Source organism: Sturnus vulgaris, chromosome 2 (assembly GCF_052056855.1).
Source record: "Sturnus vulgaris isolate bStuVul1 chromosome 2, bStuVul1.hap1, whole genome shotgun sequence".
Classification (NCBI taxonomy): Eukaryota; Metazoa; Chordata; class Aves; order Passeriformes; family Sturnidae; genus Sturnus; species Sturnus vulgaris.
This window is the reverse complement of record NC_142244.1, coordinates 86486155-86501222: the sequence shown is the minus strand read 5'-3', so window position 1 is coordinate 86501222 and position 15068 is coordinate 86486155. Positions and strand designations below refer to the sequence as shown.

Below are 15068 nucleotides of genomic sequence, written 5' to 3'. Positions count from 1 at the left end.
GCTCTGGACAGCACAATCTGCCTTTTTGCCAAGCAGATCAGCCTAAGATGTTCCTTTTGGGACTGGAGCTCCTTTCCGTTCCTAAGCAACAGATTTGCATAAGCTGAAGGAGCAAAGAAAAATGCTTTTCACATCATTTACTGGCCTGCCTGATTAAAGTAAAAGACAGAAGAAAGCAAACAGCAGCTGACAGTCCTTTGTGCAAGAGACTTGACATACTGTTAAGCTTTCAAAAATACATCTGCAAATGGAATTTAAAAATAGGCTTAATACTGAAAAAGAGAAAAAAATTCCAGCAGTGTATTATCTCATCTAAACATCATAGCGACTCCCAGAAGAATAGCTACATAATGGAGACGATTAATTCAGTATTAGACTCCTATAAGATGATGTGGCTCACAATAAAACTTCAGGCTTCCAAAAGCAGGCACAGCCTGGGGGAAGAACATGAGGCTAACAGCATGGATTTTTTTAAAGAAAATCTCAGCTTCCTAAATTAAACGCTCTTTGTGTTTAGTCACATGTGAATTTTTCGTGCAATCTGCACTGCTACCTGTCCAGTCTGCAGGGAAACATCCCAAAAAGCAATCCCCATCCCTTCCATCTCTTTACATAAGCAATACCTGTGCTATGACTGTGCAAGCAAAGTTCAAGTACTCAGTGATACACCAGTCTTATCGCCTGGAAAATTGAGTTCTGGGCAGTATCAGTGAGCAACAGCAGCACCATTAATGCAATGTAAAAGCCACACTTCAGTGAGCCAGTACCGTTCCTCCCATGGGATAATCAAGGTCACAAGGACAGCACTGCTAAGGATGCTGTCATGGAGCTGAAATGACTTGCTGACACACTGACCACCAGGACTCAGAGGACAATTGGTTATGCTTGTCAAGTAATTTCCCTTTCAATAACCTGGATTAAATCAAGCACTTTCCAATAAAAGGAAGGTCTGACACTCTACTATCATCACAGCATGTTAGGAATAGGGGAGGCTCAGGCTCTTTGGATGAAGTCTAGACCAAGACTGGTGAGTCATGGTAGTCCAGGATTGCCTTTCCTGATGCATGCCACCACGTGTATGTCTACTAACTACTTTTTACAGCATCACCACAACTAGAGAACATAGTGCAACCTAAGCACTCCTGTACCACAGCACCAGGCTAGAGTCAGTATATTTTTGCTAGCAAGGCACCACAAGAGTGAATTCGTCTTTTCCTGCCATGTTATCAGCCAGCAGGAGCACATGAATGAGCACATACTAATTCAGCAGCATCTGCAGTGGATGATGATGATGCAGCCAGTAACAATCAGGTATTTCGAAGGGCAGCCTGGCCAGGACTATGCATCTACAGCATCATTCCACATCTTGAAGCTTTGGAAGACAGATACAATTTCCCAATAAAATAGAGGGTGAAATGCAATCCCTCTGGAGGAAGCTCAAGCAGAGGACTCACACCCTTTAAAGATGAAAAATTAATTCTATTCATTCCACTTTTTATTTGAGAATCCATTGTGATAGCACGGGAGAGGCCAAAGCCTCTAAAATTTCATCCAAAAGTATCTCACTTAGATGAACAAGGAGGGAGGGCCTGTCTCTGAAGTTTGCCCTGCAGCATGCAACCTCCCTCTGCAATGGCACTTGTGCTACAATAATTCACAGAAGTGTTTTGTTTGGTTTGCTTTATCTGTGAAACTAAGTCTGAAGCCCAAGATATGCCACAAATGTAAAATAAAAAAATCTGCTGTTGATGGGGCTAGATGGCTGAGAGGGTTTGTGCTGATTTACTAGTTAATTCACAAAGAACTGAGTTAGCTCTGAGTGAACTAATTAATGTACAGAATGAACCCCCTTCTGCAACATTTGGCCTCTCCTCAGATTGCAATGAAGTTAGAGATTTAAGCATTGTTTCATTCTAGGTTAGGCGTGCTGATATCTGTCTTGCTACACTTACTTGCTTTACCCTATTAATATTCTCTGGTATTACACCTTTGAACTGCATCATTTCACCTTCCTGACTAACTCCCTCCCCTTCTCTTTTTGGCATTCTTTACCTCTCACCCAGTTCACTCCTCCACACCACTTTTTAATCTTCTCGGTTTGCTGCCATTTTTGCATTCTGCTGATGCTGCTCTCTCCTGCAGCTGTTCTCAACAAGCCTTTCTTCTGTACTTGTTCCTGATCCTGCTGCTGCACGGGTGGTAGGAAGCAATGCTGCACAGCTTTGAACGAGACTGAAGTTCAGCAGAGAAGCTAAGCACTTAAGCACAACACAGCATGTGAAAACTACAACTACAGCTGTGAAAAGCTCTCTCACTTCTTAGCAAAGGTAACACTCCCACTCTGAATGTTGTGCAAAGAATGAGAAAGGGAACAGCTAAAGCAATAACCACTTCAGAAAGGAAAGCAAGTTCACATGGAATTAACCTGGCATGGCTCAGGATGAAGTCTTCCATCACAGATTGCTCACAGCTGCTCAGCATAGATTTCGTTGGCTGCCCTTGGTGTCTGGTGCAAAGAGAATGCTGGTACTTTCATCAAAAAGGGCACACCTGTGGACATGGGCTGAAAAGAACTGGGCACAGGGGAACTGAGCATCCCAGTGGATGGAGGACTGTCATGTAACAGGTAAAAGAGATGAGCCTCAAAGATGGAGAGAAAGACAAAGAGTCTGGAATCTTCAGATTTGCATCTAAGCAACGACACAATACCTCAGCCTTAGACAAACTGTTTATTTAGACTCATAGAATGGCTTTGGTTGAAAGGGACCTTAAAGACTACACAGTTTGTCCCCCCTGCCATCGGCAGGAACACCTTCCACTAGGCCAGGCTGCTCAAAGCCCCATTGAACTTGGCCTTGAACACTTCCAGGGATGGGGCACCCACTGGGAGCCTGTTCCAGTGCATCACCACCCTCATAGTCAAGAATTGTTTCCATATCTTTTAGCTAAATTTCATGTTTTTCAATTTGAACCCATTACTTCTTGTCCTATCACTACAGTTTCTGATAAAGCATGTGAGTTTCTGTACTTTTATTTCAGGCTGGAGAGAAATAAAGAAAAACAACGTTGTTTTCTCAGGGGAGGACAGCACTCTCTTCTTTAGCCCAGTTACACAGATGGTGGCTCCAGGGTCAGTCTTACAGCTTCTCAGGGGAGTCTGCTTGGCAACACCCCTGCCTATGGGAAGGACACCCACCACAGCACTGCTGGGGGCAGCTGCCCAGGCAGGGGCAGCCCCCAGGTCTCCCTTACACAGTGGCTCTGCGTTTTGCATCCAGTTCCATCTTACAGCATATGTCCCTCAATGACACGACAGGCATTAATTATATCAGCGGGTTTTTTCAATGCAAGCCTGCAGCTGAAGATCTGGCTTCAGTGTTGCCTTTTTTTGAGTTTAAAAATTAAACGAAGGCTTCAATAAAAATTACTCTGAAACAGAGGCTGTCTGCTGTCATTCCCTCTCCTTCTTATAACTGTAGTTACTTGGTAAGTCAACAATACAACACTCTCCACTTTCACTTAAAAAAAATTACACAGCTTCATCTGAAAAGTAAGTTGGAAGATATTTTAAGCAAATTTGTACTATCCATGCTTAAAAGATGTTTTTTATTTATTATCTAAATCAGTACAATAATTATATACAATTTTGCAAAATTATGGTATTTAAAAAGGAAACAAAAAAACTCCCAAACCAACAGGTTTCAGAAGCTGTTAAAAAAAAAATTTACCACTACGTGCATTTCTGTTAGGAGAGAGTGAATCAGACAAGAAGTAAATCATGGTTTAATAGTTCTCTTTAAAACAGGTAAGGAAATAGTATGGGATAGAGTAGAAGAGAAAATAAAAAAAAATTTTTAGTTTCTTAAGCTCTCTTTTTCCTTTGAAAGAGCTCATCATCTGCAGATTTTATACAAGAAAATATGTGATTTCAGTGAAAATTCATCCAAAGCTTTACCTCAGATATCACCTGACAAGCAGTCACATCTATCTTGAGCCATGTGTCATGACAGTTTGTCTGAACTTCACACTCAGAACCTATAATTCAGTGTACTCTCCTTATTGATTTTACATCATTGAACCCACTTAAAATAATTTGAGTAATACCGAAAGAAGGCTATAAATAGCTTCAGGTCAACAGCATTTTTATTTCCTGTCAACAAAGTGTTCATGTCCCTATGAGAATTAAAGTATTTTAAAGTGAAGTACTAACATATTTTTATCTAAACCCTGGAAACACATCTCTTGTATAGATGTAGTGTATAAAGCAAGCATCTCCAAAAGCACCTTGTGTCATCTGCACAGGTGAAATCACTACTTAGCATGTCAATTCTTGAGACTCATGTCCTAACATAAAACCACAGTATGGTTTTTATATCTATTTGTTTCTAAAACCAAAAGTACAATTTAATTTTCTTCTTTTTCTTTAGAATTACTTATGATTTACTTTAGAAGTAATTAATAAGAACATTACTGAGACTCAACCCTAATAAGTGCCATCTCTCTGCAAATGAGTCTATACACTGCCTGAATTCTTAAGATGTCTTTCAGTGGAGGGAAAAGAGGGGGGATGGCAGTTTTTTCCACCAAATGAGGAATTATTGGCTTTAAGAAGTTTATTTGGCACTCTATTACCTCGTCACCAACACTGCTAGAAAGCAGACCTGCAAAAACCAATCATGTGAAAGGCTTGCTGAAAGACATGTCAACTGTTAAACTAAGAAAATCTCCCAGTATTTGGCTCAAGCAAAGAGAAATCAAAGAACTTCACCCCACAAATAACCACTTTGTAAGCTGGGACCACTCATAAACTGGGAAAAGGAGGGCACCACAGTCTGCTGCCCTGGCATTTACCTCTGATGAAAGCAAGAACAGAGGTGCCAGTTCCACACGTGTTCCCTGATTACTTGAATATGAAAAGCTTTAGCAAAGTTAACAGGTAGAACATCCATTCTTGTGAAGGACACTCACCTAAAGCTGTGCCTCGTCCAGAGCACCTGTCCTGGCAACACACACACAGAGAATCACAGAACAACCACCCAGCTGAAGAACTACTGTGTTCACCTTTACTTCTCTGTAGTCACTGAAAAGAGTATAGCAGGGATCTCATAGCATGACTAAGAGGGCTGCAAATCTACAGCAGATCACAGCTGGCTAAGTCCCACACAGTGGGTGCCCAGCAGCCAACTAATTTAGCAGTGAAGGGATTTCCACCCTGAGAATCCTCCCTGAGCTCACCATCAGACTGGTGCCCTGCTGGGATCCCTTCCAGCAGGAGCTGAGGTCTGGCAGAATGAAACAGCTACAGAAAATGTGGGGAAAGGATACAGCAGCAAGACATAAGTGCAGCTCCTCAAGAGCAGGGACCACCAACATCTCCCAGCTGGGAAGGCTTGAAGAGATGGGCTCCCTCTCCAACATCCCTAGCCAGATCTGTGCTCAACTCGGCTGCCCACAACCTTAAATCACCTCTCCCACAAAGGTACTTCTGCAGAAAGGCTACACAGCTATAAATTCACTTGCTGTCTGCTGATGGTCAGCCTGAGGGAAAGGAGGTTTCTTCTGAGATGGCAAATGCCTGATGATTATTTGTGCCATACCAACCTTTACCACAACTCTGCTTCTTACAGTTTAAGTCCAAGATAGCCACTTTCCCCCCGAAACACGGAAGTGTGTGAATACAGGATTTTCTTCACAAATATACACCTTTACAAACATAACAGAGGTAGACAATAAACAGTACATACTGACACAGAGAAAAATCTTTTAAGTCTTATGAAGAAAACAAGCTTCAGGATTTTTGCCAGTATTTTTACAAGAGATAAAGAGCTACCCAAAATAAAACATTTTTGGTGCCAAGAGATAGAAAGATTAACTGCTATTTTGCAACCTCTGTCTTCTTGTAGCAAGTCTCATCAATGCATCATACATTAATTTTACCGCCAGAAAGGCAGTGATGTGGATTAATGGAATTACGTTTTAACGAAGCAAATCAATACGCACTCTGTTATCAGTATTACACAGCAAAGTGTGCCCCCGAGCCCTGCTAATGTCAGCTTCTAAGGGCAGACGTGCAGTAGAGAAATATCCTGAACTGATGTATGTAGCTTAAAATGTAAAGCACCATTACCAAGCTCTCTGTGAGTTTTTGTAGGTATACAGTCACATTTCACAATGTTGAAGTGTCCTTTCATTTCACTATCTCAGGTCTGCATAAAAACCCGGACAAGGACAGCCAGCTTTTACTTGTTATGTATATAAATAACAATGTAGCCAAAAAGTAGCAAGATGACCCTCAAGGGTAAAGTCTGCCAGAGGCCACTTGTAACAAGGTATATGTTCTACGGGTCACAAATTTACAGTTCTGTTACATTTATTCCACCTCTCTGCCTTCATCTCTGAGAAGGAGTTCACAGGGAAGCTCAGGACTGTTTAAATGAATCACAATCCCATGTGCACGGATGGATCCATCCACCTCGAACCGCTTCACTGGCCACTCACGCCTGCGTTGTGCCAAGTTCCTGCAGCATCCCCAGGTAAACAAGCACTTAACCTGGTTCAAGCATAATTGCTTATTAAGTTGGGGCTTGCCATAGTAGCTGCAGCTATGCTAAAATGTATAAACAGTGGAAATTCAGAAGCTCACACAGTCACTGTTCAAGAGGAGAAAAGTCAATCACACTGCTGACTTCCGACTCAGCAGGGTAAAATTTGCTGCCCAGCATTCAAGTTTACTTTACTTGTCGGTACAGCAATGGAACCACTTGAAGAACTTGCCCAGAGAGCATAGGGCAAAAACTGTAAAATGAAACCCACTTGATATGCACATAAATAGGCATGGAAATTATATTTAAATTCATTTTCTCTTGTATAGCACTGCAAGCAGTCTAGCAGCTTTCAGGCCAGAGGATGAACACAACCATTTCCACAAAAAAAGGTTTGTGGGGATTTTTTGTTCCAACCTTGCAGCTCAATTCCAACTACTGTGAATTTTCCACCTCAACCTGCATATCTTGGAAATCTTCAAGAAACAAATTTAAAAATAAAAATCAGATGGCCCTGGGAGCAAGCCACCTTCTAAGACAATTCTATCCCAGAATGCATAAACAAAGCACTAACCAAAACTTAAGGAGTATATCAGACAAACATCTGATGACATGAAACACATAGCTGGAACAGATTTCTGGTAATTACTTAATTGTGCTACAAAGTCAGCATAATGGACCAAGAAAATCTGTTGGTTTAAGCCCTGAGGACAATTTCCACCTAAGGTAAACTGAAGAAACAAGAAGTTTGTTAATGAATACTTTGAATATTACAGGTACATCACTAAAGAACTATGAACTTTTTTATAAGTCACACATTCAGAAGTTAAAAACTGAAAAGCTTGAACTGTTTGTGGAACATTTCCTTTCTTATAACAAATATTTTAATTTTTTTTTTTAAACAACTTAAATAATTTTGCTCCATTTAAGTTTGACTGCTGTGATATCTACTATGGGAGAAATTTTAAATTAGCAGAGCTAAGCATATTTCAAACACCATTCCACTCTCCGTATCAGGACCCTCAAAAGAAACTGACAAACCCAAGACTTGTAAACAAAACAAAGTCTTTCCCCATCTTCAAGCAGGGATGTTGGGGGTTGGGAGTATTTGGGTGTTTTTCTAAGATTCAGAGATGTTTATTCTCAGAATACATAAACTAGCTGTGACAATCTGAAAACCAAAGTACATTAGAGACATTCCTTCAAGGACATAGTCCTTATTAAAAAAAAAAAAAAAAAAAATTAAGCCAAGCAAGCTTTGATGATACTGGGGTTAAGCCTTCCCAGTGCTGTACAGACTTCTTCCAAATTCCTCCTCCCTCCCTCCTGGCAGCTACAGAGACAACTGGCTGCTTACACCAGCCAGACTTCACAGACCAGTTGCCTGGGAAAGCTTAAAGAGATGCTTTAACACTAGTGTAATGAAAGCTTTTACACCAGAACAGGAGAAAGTTCTTGTTCACAAAAGTTTCAAAAAGTTTTTTAAAAGTAGGACTTAAATTAAGTCAATAATGAGAGCTTAATTAAGGAGTAGCAATGCTTTTTCTATCATATAGCTCAGGCATCCTCTGAACATAAAACAGCTTAAGCACAATTAATAAAAACATAATTCAGAGATTGTCAAATTGCATTACAGTATTACTAGAAATTCAATTTTGAAAAAAACACTACCCAACAACACTGCACATGTACATGTTCAGTAAGCTTATTATAATAAAGTTATGCCAAATAAGTAACTGGAATGCAATAAGGACCGGAGTCCTCATTAGCCTAAGCTTTCCATTTCCCACAGTTTACAGAAAAGGCTTGTATGACCTTCTAATTAAGAAGAAATTCCTCCAGCTAGCTTTCCTCCTCCTCCAATACACGCTCTCCAGCCAGCACTTCAGGCAGACTGGCTACATCCCACAAAGACAACTTCCTCCCAACAGCCGTCCTGGCACAAACAACTATTTACGCGTCTAAATGCTACCCCAACCTGCCATCCAACAGCGCAGGAATAAAAGTCAAGGCAACGAGAGCCTACTGAAAGGCAAAAAATAAGCAGAGATGTTGCTAACTACAGGAATACTCAGAAAGATGAAGTGCATGTCTGTGTTCACCTTTGCTCATTAGGGGAGGGATGGGGTGGCAGACCATCCATCTGGAGATTTTCAGGCTTACAGTGCTGTTGTCGTTACAGCATAGTTATTTTTACTGGATAATTCTCAAGTTCCTCAGGAGGAAGTTATTCCACGTCCTTCGACAGACACTACAGATTACCTCCTTCCTCTGAAGAGGGAGATGAACCTACACAGGGCATTTTACTTTTATTTTTTTCCCCATCTAGCCCACTCCAAGACAGCCTGGGAGGCAGAACTCTGACGACTCGGGTGCAGCAGGCACACAGGCCACGCATGAGAGAGAACAAGCTAAACCTTAGACCCAGAAATAAAAACCAGAAATGACTTTTCGGTAACCACCGCTGAGGACCCACCCCGCCTAAGGGCACGGCCGCCTGCCCGCTGCCCAGAGCGCCCGGCCATGGCTCCGCACGGCCCCTCCCGCCACGGCCCCGGCACCGCCCGAGCAGCGCGACCCCCGCGGCACAGCGCAGCTCCGGGCAGCACCGGACACCGGCGGGATAAACAGAGCCCAAGTAAGAGTCCGGGGCTCACGGTTACCAGCGAGAGGGGCGCGGCGGGGGCGCCTGGCCCCGCAGACCGAGAGCCCGAATTCGAGGGAGGGGGCGAAGGTGCCCGGGCGGGCCCCGGGAAGCGCTGCTCACCCGCTCTCCGCCGTCTCCCGGGAGCGGCGCTGCCCGGCGGCAGGAGGAGCCCGTCTGTCTGTCTGTCTATCTGTCCGCCCGCGGGCTTCGCTCGGCCCGGCCGCCGAGGGTCGCGTCGGCCCGGCGGCTCCGCTCCTGGGCCGCGCCTTCCAGGGAGTTTCCTGTCTGAGTCACTTCAGCCGGGAGTTGCGCAGGGAAACACCCTTCCTGCCGCTCCAGCTCCTCCTCCTCCCTCCGCCTCATCCCAAACCTGCCGCCCCTTCCCGCCCCCGGCAGGCTCCGGCCCCGGCTCCTCCTCCTCCCGGGAAGCCGGGAGTGATCCGGGAGCTGCCGCAGGCGGCGGAACTGCGTCCCGGACTGGCCCTTTGCTTTTAATGAAAGCGACTTTTCCTGTGCCCTGTACACTGGGCGATCTGTCTCTCGGAACACAAACCTACGCCCAGGTCGACCGTGCCCACTCGTACAAACCCCAGAAGGTGCCATCCGGCGCCCGCCCCAGCACCATCGCAGAGAAAACCAGAGCCCCCGGGGCATCGGGGACGGTAGTAACAGGTCAGTGGCGGAGCTTCCCACTTCACAGCTTTGCTACCACGGCGACGGAAAGGCAGCAGCCGTAAGGATGAAAATCCTAACCTTAAAATAGCAAAAGATATCGCGTGGGAAACCCCTTTAACCATCCTGCAGAAGATGCTCATGTCTGTGGTGTTTGTATCCGAAATAACCACACTTCATTAAAACCATAAAAAACAGGGACGTTGCTGTTTGACAGACTCCCACTTTAACTTTTCTGTAAACGACACCAAACATAAGTGCACTTTCTCATTTTTAAATCTTCTGATTTAAGTACTTTCTCATTTATAAGTTTTCTTACTTTTTCCATGCAGTGTTCTCCAACTGAAGTTCAGCTTTACTTATTTGTTCAAGATTCCATCTAATGAACTCAACACTGCACCACAAAATCAAACTGCCCGTTCTTTTTCAAAGAAGTTTGTCCAGATTACTCTTTCCAGACAGTATTTTATGGCAGAGGGAATCCACAAACTACTCCACGGAGGGAATAGTCACCTGAGAGCATGGGAACTTCTAAACCATTTTTCATAAGAGCCTATTTGCTTGCATTTGTCTGCTTTAAGTTACATCCAACATTTTATTTACTCTTGAAAACCCTCTCTAATCATAATCAAACTGCACACTGTTGCCATAGCAAGCACTTCTAAGTCTCTGTTTTCAACAGCTGTTCAGGGGACACTGTGCTATTAATGATTTTTGTGCTGAGAATAATTAGCGCTTTACTTCAATTATTGGTTGTTGGATTTTTCCACAAAAACTTTGCACTGTCTCGAGTTTCTTTAAATGACCTTTTTGTAATAGCATCTATAAGAAAGCCTGTGAAGAGTGAGGATAAGGTGTTAGACTCCCGGTTTTCTTTATTTCAAGTATGATCTAATCCAATTATTCCACCCTTTCCATATCATCAAGAATTTCTACAGCTTGTGGAGAAGTTATGCATCATTGCAAAATGTTACCGTTACCATTTAATCGTATCACAGACACATCTTCATAGCCATGTTTTTTTCCTAGCAACACAGTCTTTTCCATGAAACAATTAATTTTCTAGGACATGGCTGCTATTCTTCTCTGTCTGTATATATTCATAAACATTTTGAGTGCATATTCCAAATGAATTAATCTCAATTAATTTCAACCATCACAGCTCCTTATCAGCCTAACTTCTTAACCCAACTCAAGCGAAAGTGTAAAATGCAACCACAGCTGGATGCTTCCATTTCTAAAGTGACACCAGACTGTCTCCAGTGTCATCCATTCTATGCCCTTTTCTGCAAACTCTGCTTGGGGCAAGGAGCTTGATTAAGTAAATTACTCATCTGTGTAAATAAGGATTAGTTTTGTTTCCTTGTCCTGAGCAAGTGCAAATTCAGAACAGCCTTGTCTTAATGCACATCAGCAATGAGATATCTGTTACTGGGCCCCAACAGAGCAGCAAGGACAGCAAAGTTGAACACTGCCCAAGAGATCTGATCAACAGCAGCTTGCCCCCACATGGGCAATACTTCATAGTCTGCCAGTCTGTCCCAAAAGCAAGACCACCACTGTGGCTCCCCTACTTGCTGAAAGCCTGCTGGTGCCAGGAGCAGCTGCTTTGTATGAAAGAAAGACTGCCAACCAGCACCATCCTGTCCAGGAAACAACAGCTTGTCCTAAGGATTGGCAGATGCCCCAGATCCTGCTATCTCCATCTAAATAACTGAGTGGGCAAAGGAGCTGCTTCCCCACTGCTGGGGCAATCTGCTTTTTATTAGCATTCCTATACACCAGCTTTTAATAATCCATAAAATCATATAAAAAAGTAGATGATGGTACATAGCTACTCAAGATTTGCGTTGGTATTTTTCTATTATTTGATATAGGAATTAGATGACAATCACAATTTACTATCTGAATGTCTGTGGTCTCATGTAACATGTGGCATGCCTATCACAACCATCTTAAGCGAGCCCACGTAATACCATTCCAGACACCTGATTTAATTCTGTAATGCCCCCACAACTCCCTGCTCTTTCCACTTTAGTGGAACTTAAGTAGTGTAACGACAGTACTTCATTAAAGATGTTCAGCAGTTCTCCATGACCTGCTTCTCCCTCTACTGTATTTGCCCTTCTCAATTATCCCTGCCACACTGAATGCAGGCCTTCTAGGTGTAGCTAAAGATATATGTATCTACATATTCCCAATCAAGCCACTAACTGATATCCTAGCCTCTAGAAGTTAGGTGTGGTTTTTATCACGCCAGACTTACGGCCGTTTGAGATCCTTTCTTGCGTGGAATTTATTTTAACCTGATTTTAACCCATGCCCGTCAACAATCTTTACGAAGATCTGCAAGAATAACGTGTCGTGCTCCTGGCAATTTATGTATCCTGTACCTAAACCACCCAAGTATCCAATAATATAGGAGTAACAAGCTTAATGCAATTGTCCAAAGACTGGATAAAGCCTTTGTTCAAGGCACTATGCTACAGGATGGCCACAAGTGTACTTCCGGAATTCCAGCTAATTTCTCTTTATTTTTACTTTTCTTCTTCGGGCTTTTAAGTATTTATCCAAAGGCAATGAAAGAATCTTTTCCAGGAGCCCACAGGATTACACAGAAGAGTTTCATTCCACAGCAGCCTGAAAACTTCAACAGGAATCTTGTGGTTCTGCCACTGGGTGTCTACTATGTCTAAGATGGTGATGTTACTTTCTGGTTTTGCAACTATTTTGGTGTTTAAGCTTAACAACATATCTAGCTATTAATTTAATTTTTCTTACTGCTGAGTTCAGAGATTTTTCATCCTCATAAAGAACGCAGTAAAGTGTCATGACCTGACACAGAAAGGTATTTACGAAATCATGATATGCAATGGTCCTGACGACCTCAAGAACAGGACAGCAACAGCTAGCAAATACCAATGCAATCAGTGAGGAAAGAATTTCTCTAAGTGTGCAAAGTAGTACAAGAGGAAAGCTGAAAAACTTCCAAATCTTTAGTTAGTAAAATTAAAAAGCACGTCAGAGGAATTTTTTTATATTTTTAATCAGCCTTTAATTTAGCTTTGCTATCTTTAATCCATACTCCCATGGAAACCATCTGATCAACGACTGGTTGCTAACTTCTTTTATATCGAGAGTTTGACACCACCAAAGGTCCTCAAGGACACAGTGGTTAATTAGGGGTTATTAAAAGGAAACAGCAAAGAAAGCACTGGAGAATCTACTAAATCAGTGCTAAAATGTGGCCTAGAGATAACATAGCCCACAGGAAAAAAACAAGGAGAAGACAGAAAAGTAACAAGTTAGATAAGGGCTTCTATGTGCAACTTTGCTAAGACTGCATCCAGAAGTTAATGAGAACAAATATAGATAGAAATGAAATTGTGACAGCTTCCAATAATGGAGTGGGTTCTTTCCCAAAGAATTTCATACCCACTTAGAAGCTTAGAAAGTTCTGCTTTGCTGGGTGTTTTATGCTTTCCTTTAGCTGAACTTGACAATTCACGAAACAATAGACTATGACAGAAGCCCTTTAAATCTATATACACATGGAATAGATTACATTACTTTCCTAACGTCTCCAAAGTTGCTTACTTGAAATTCCAGAAGTGCAAGTAAAGCATATTCAAACGTTGGGTGTCTTCTAACAAGGAGGAAAAGTATCCAAAAGATAAGATTCAAATCAATTCAGAAATAACTGACAAAAGCCAGGAATTTGAAAACAAGGTCAAAAAATGTCCAGAAGGAATAGATTCAGGACAGAAGTAACCCACTACTCTGTAAAGAAAACAGAAAATGTTACATGGAAATCCAAGTAAATATATAGTTAAAATACCCCATATGTCACATAAAATCCTTTTTTTCTCCAAACGGGTAAATAACCATTTTAATAACTGCCAGGGAACTGATGGAAAGGTCGTGGTGGCATCACAGGGCATGCACACTAAAAGACAGGACTTTTTTTTTTTTTTTTTTTTTTTCCCTGTGGAAAAAGGAATGCCGTAAGATCGACTCATTGAAGGGAATTTGTCAGCCAAGTACTACTGACATACAGAAAGTTAAACACTGAGGATGTCCATGACTGGAATCAGTAAATGTTTCCAGAGCCAGACTTTCCACTGTGCTTTTGTGATGAGAGATGAGCAAATCTTGGAAGCTGGCTGAATAAACAGCATGCAAGCATTACTTGTCTACAAAGTGTACAGAAGTCTCTCTGCAGAATGCACCATTAATTCCTAAGCAGGAAATTGGGTGAAACAGCAAAGTCTTTCACTTGCACAGGGTCTTTCACATAAAAAAAGTAAAACTGGCAAACAGATTTACTAGGAATTATTGTTTCAACATTGGATTTTTTTCTCCCATACCTAGCTAATATTATCCAAGGTAAGGCTATGAAAGTAGGAATTTTATTGAAGGTAATCATTGTATAGGAAGCAGAAATAAAGCAACCACACTAGATAATTTAAAAGCACAGAGTATAAGACATACTCAAAAAGTAATGAACCAGTGCACAGAAGTGCAGAACTTCCAAGTACATCTTTTAAAACTCTTAGTATGCTACTCAATTTTACTCTGAGTAAAAAAGCTACTAAACAATATACTGTCTCTGCTAGCAATAAATAAATTACCTGAAATCTTAAATGATAATCAGTCATGGTAAACTAGAAGTACAAATTATTTTTGTTAATAGGTGTCCACCTACTACAAAAAACATCCACTTGGAAAAGTGTGCCATTTGGTAGCAAAGGACAATACAAACATACTGTTCTCTAAAGCAAAACCTCCACTAAGTCAAACAAAAAAAGAACATGTTATTACAGGTCAGCAGAAACCTTCTCAGTGTTATACTTGAAAAAAAAAAAATTCTTTTCCTCAAAACATTTTATAGCTATAACTTGGAAGAACCTTGAGATCTCCTGTTCAAACACAAACACAAATACTCACTTTCATATAAAGTAATTATTAGTTTACAGCTGAAAAAGTAGTTTCATAATGAGCCACATTAAAAGCCTGGAAAGGCTGACCTGGAACAGAGACTAAACAGAGCAGAAGGAATAAAATAGGTATTTATTGAAAGTATACACCTGGGGTAGTGCAAGAGCCTGGCTGGGGTTACACTCAAGAGGCATCCACGTTCATTTGCATATTAGGGTCAACTGTCCAACCACAGCTCCAAGCTATGAAGTCTCAAGCCTTGGCTTGCC

At 41.8% G+C, this 15068-nt stretch overlaps 1 protein-coding gene across 3 annotated transcripts in view; it reads right to left on the bottom strand.

The window, feature by feature from the left end:
* Positions 1–9545, bottom strand: part of CYFIP1 (cytoplasmic FMR1 interacting protein 1) — a 74506-nt gene extending 64961 nt beyond the window's left edge. For all 3 annotated transcript variants that reach the window (XR_015801610.1, XM_014892418.2, XM_014892426.2), the window contains exon 1: positions 9310–9545. The gene's annotated coding sequence lies outside the window, so the exon portion shown is untranslated. The remainder of the gene's footprint in view (positions 1–9309) is intronic.
* Positions 9546–15068: the final 5523 nt, after the last annotated feature.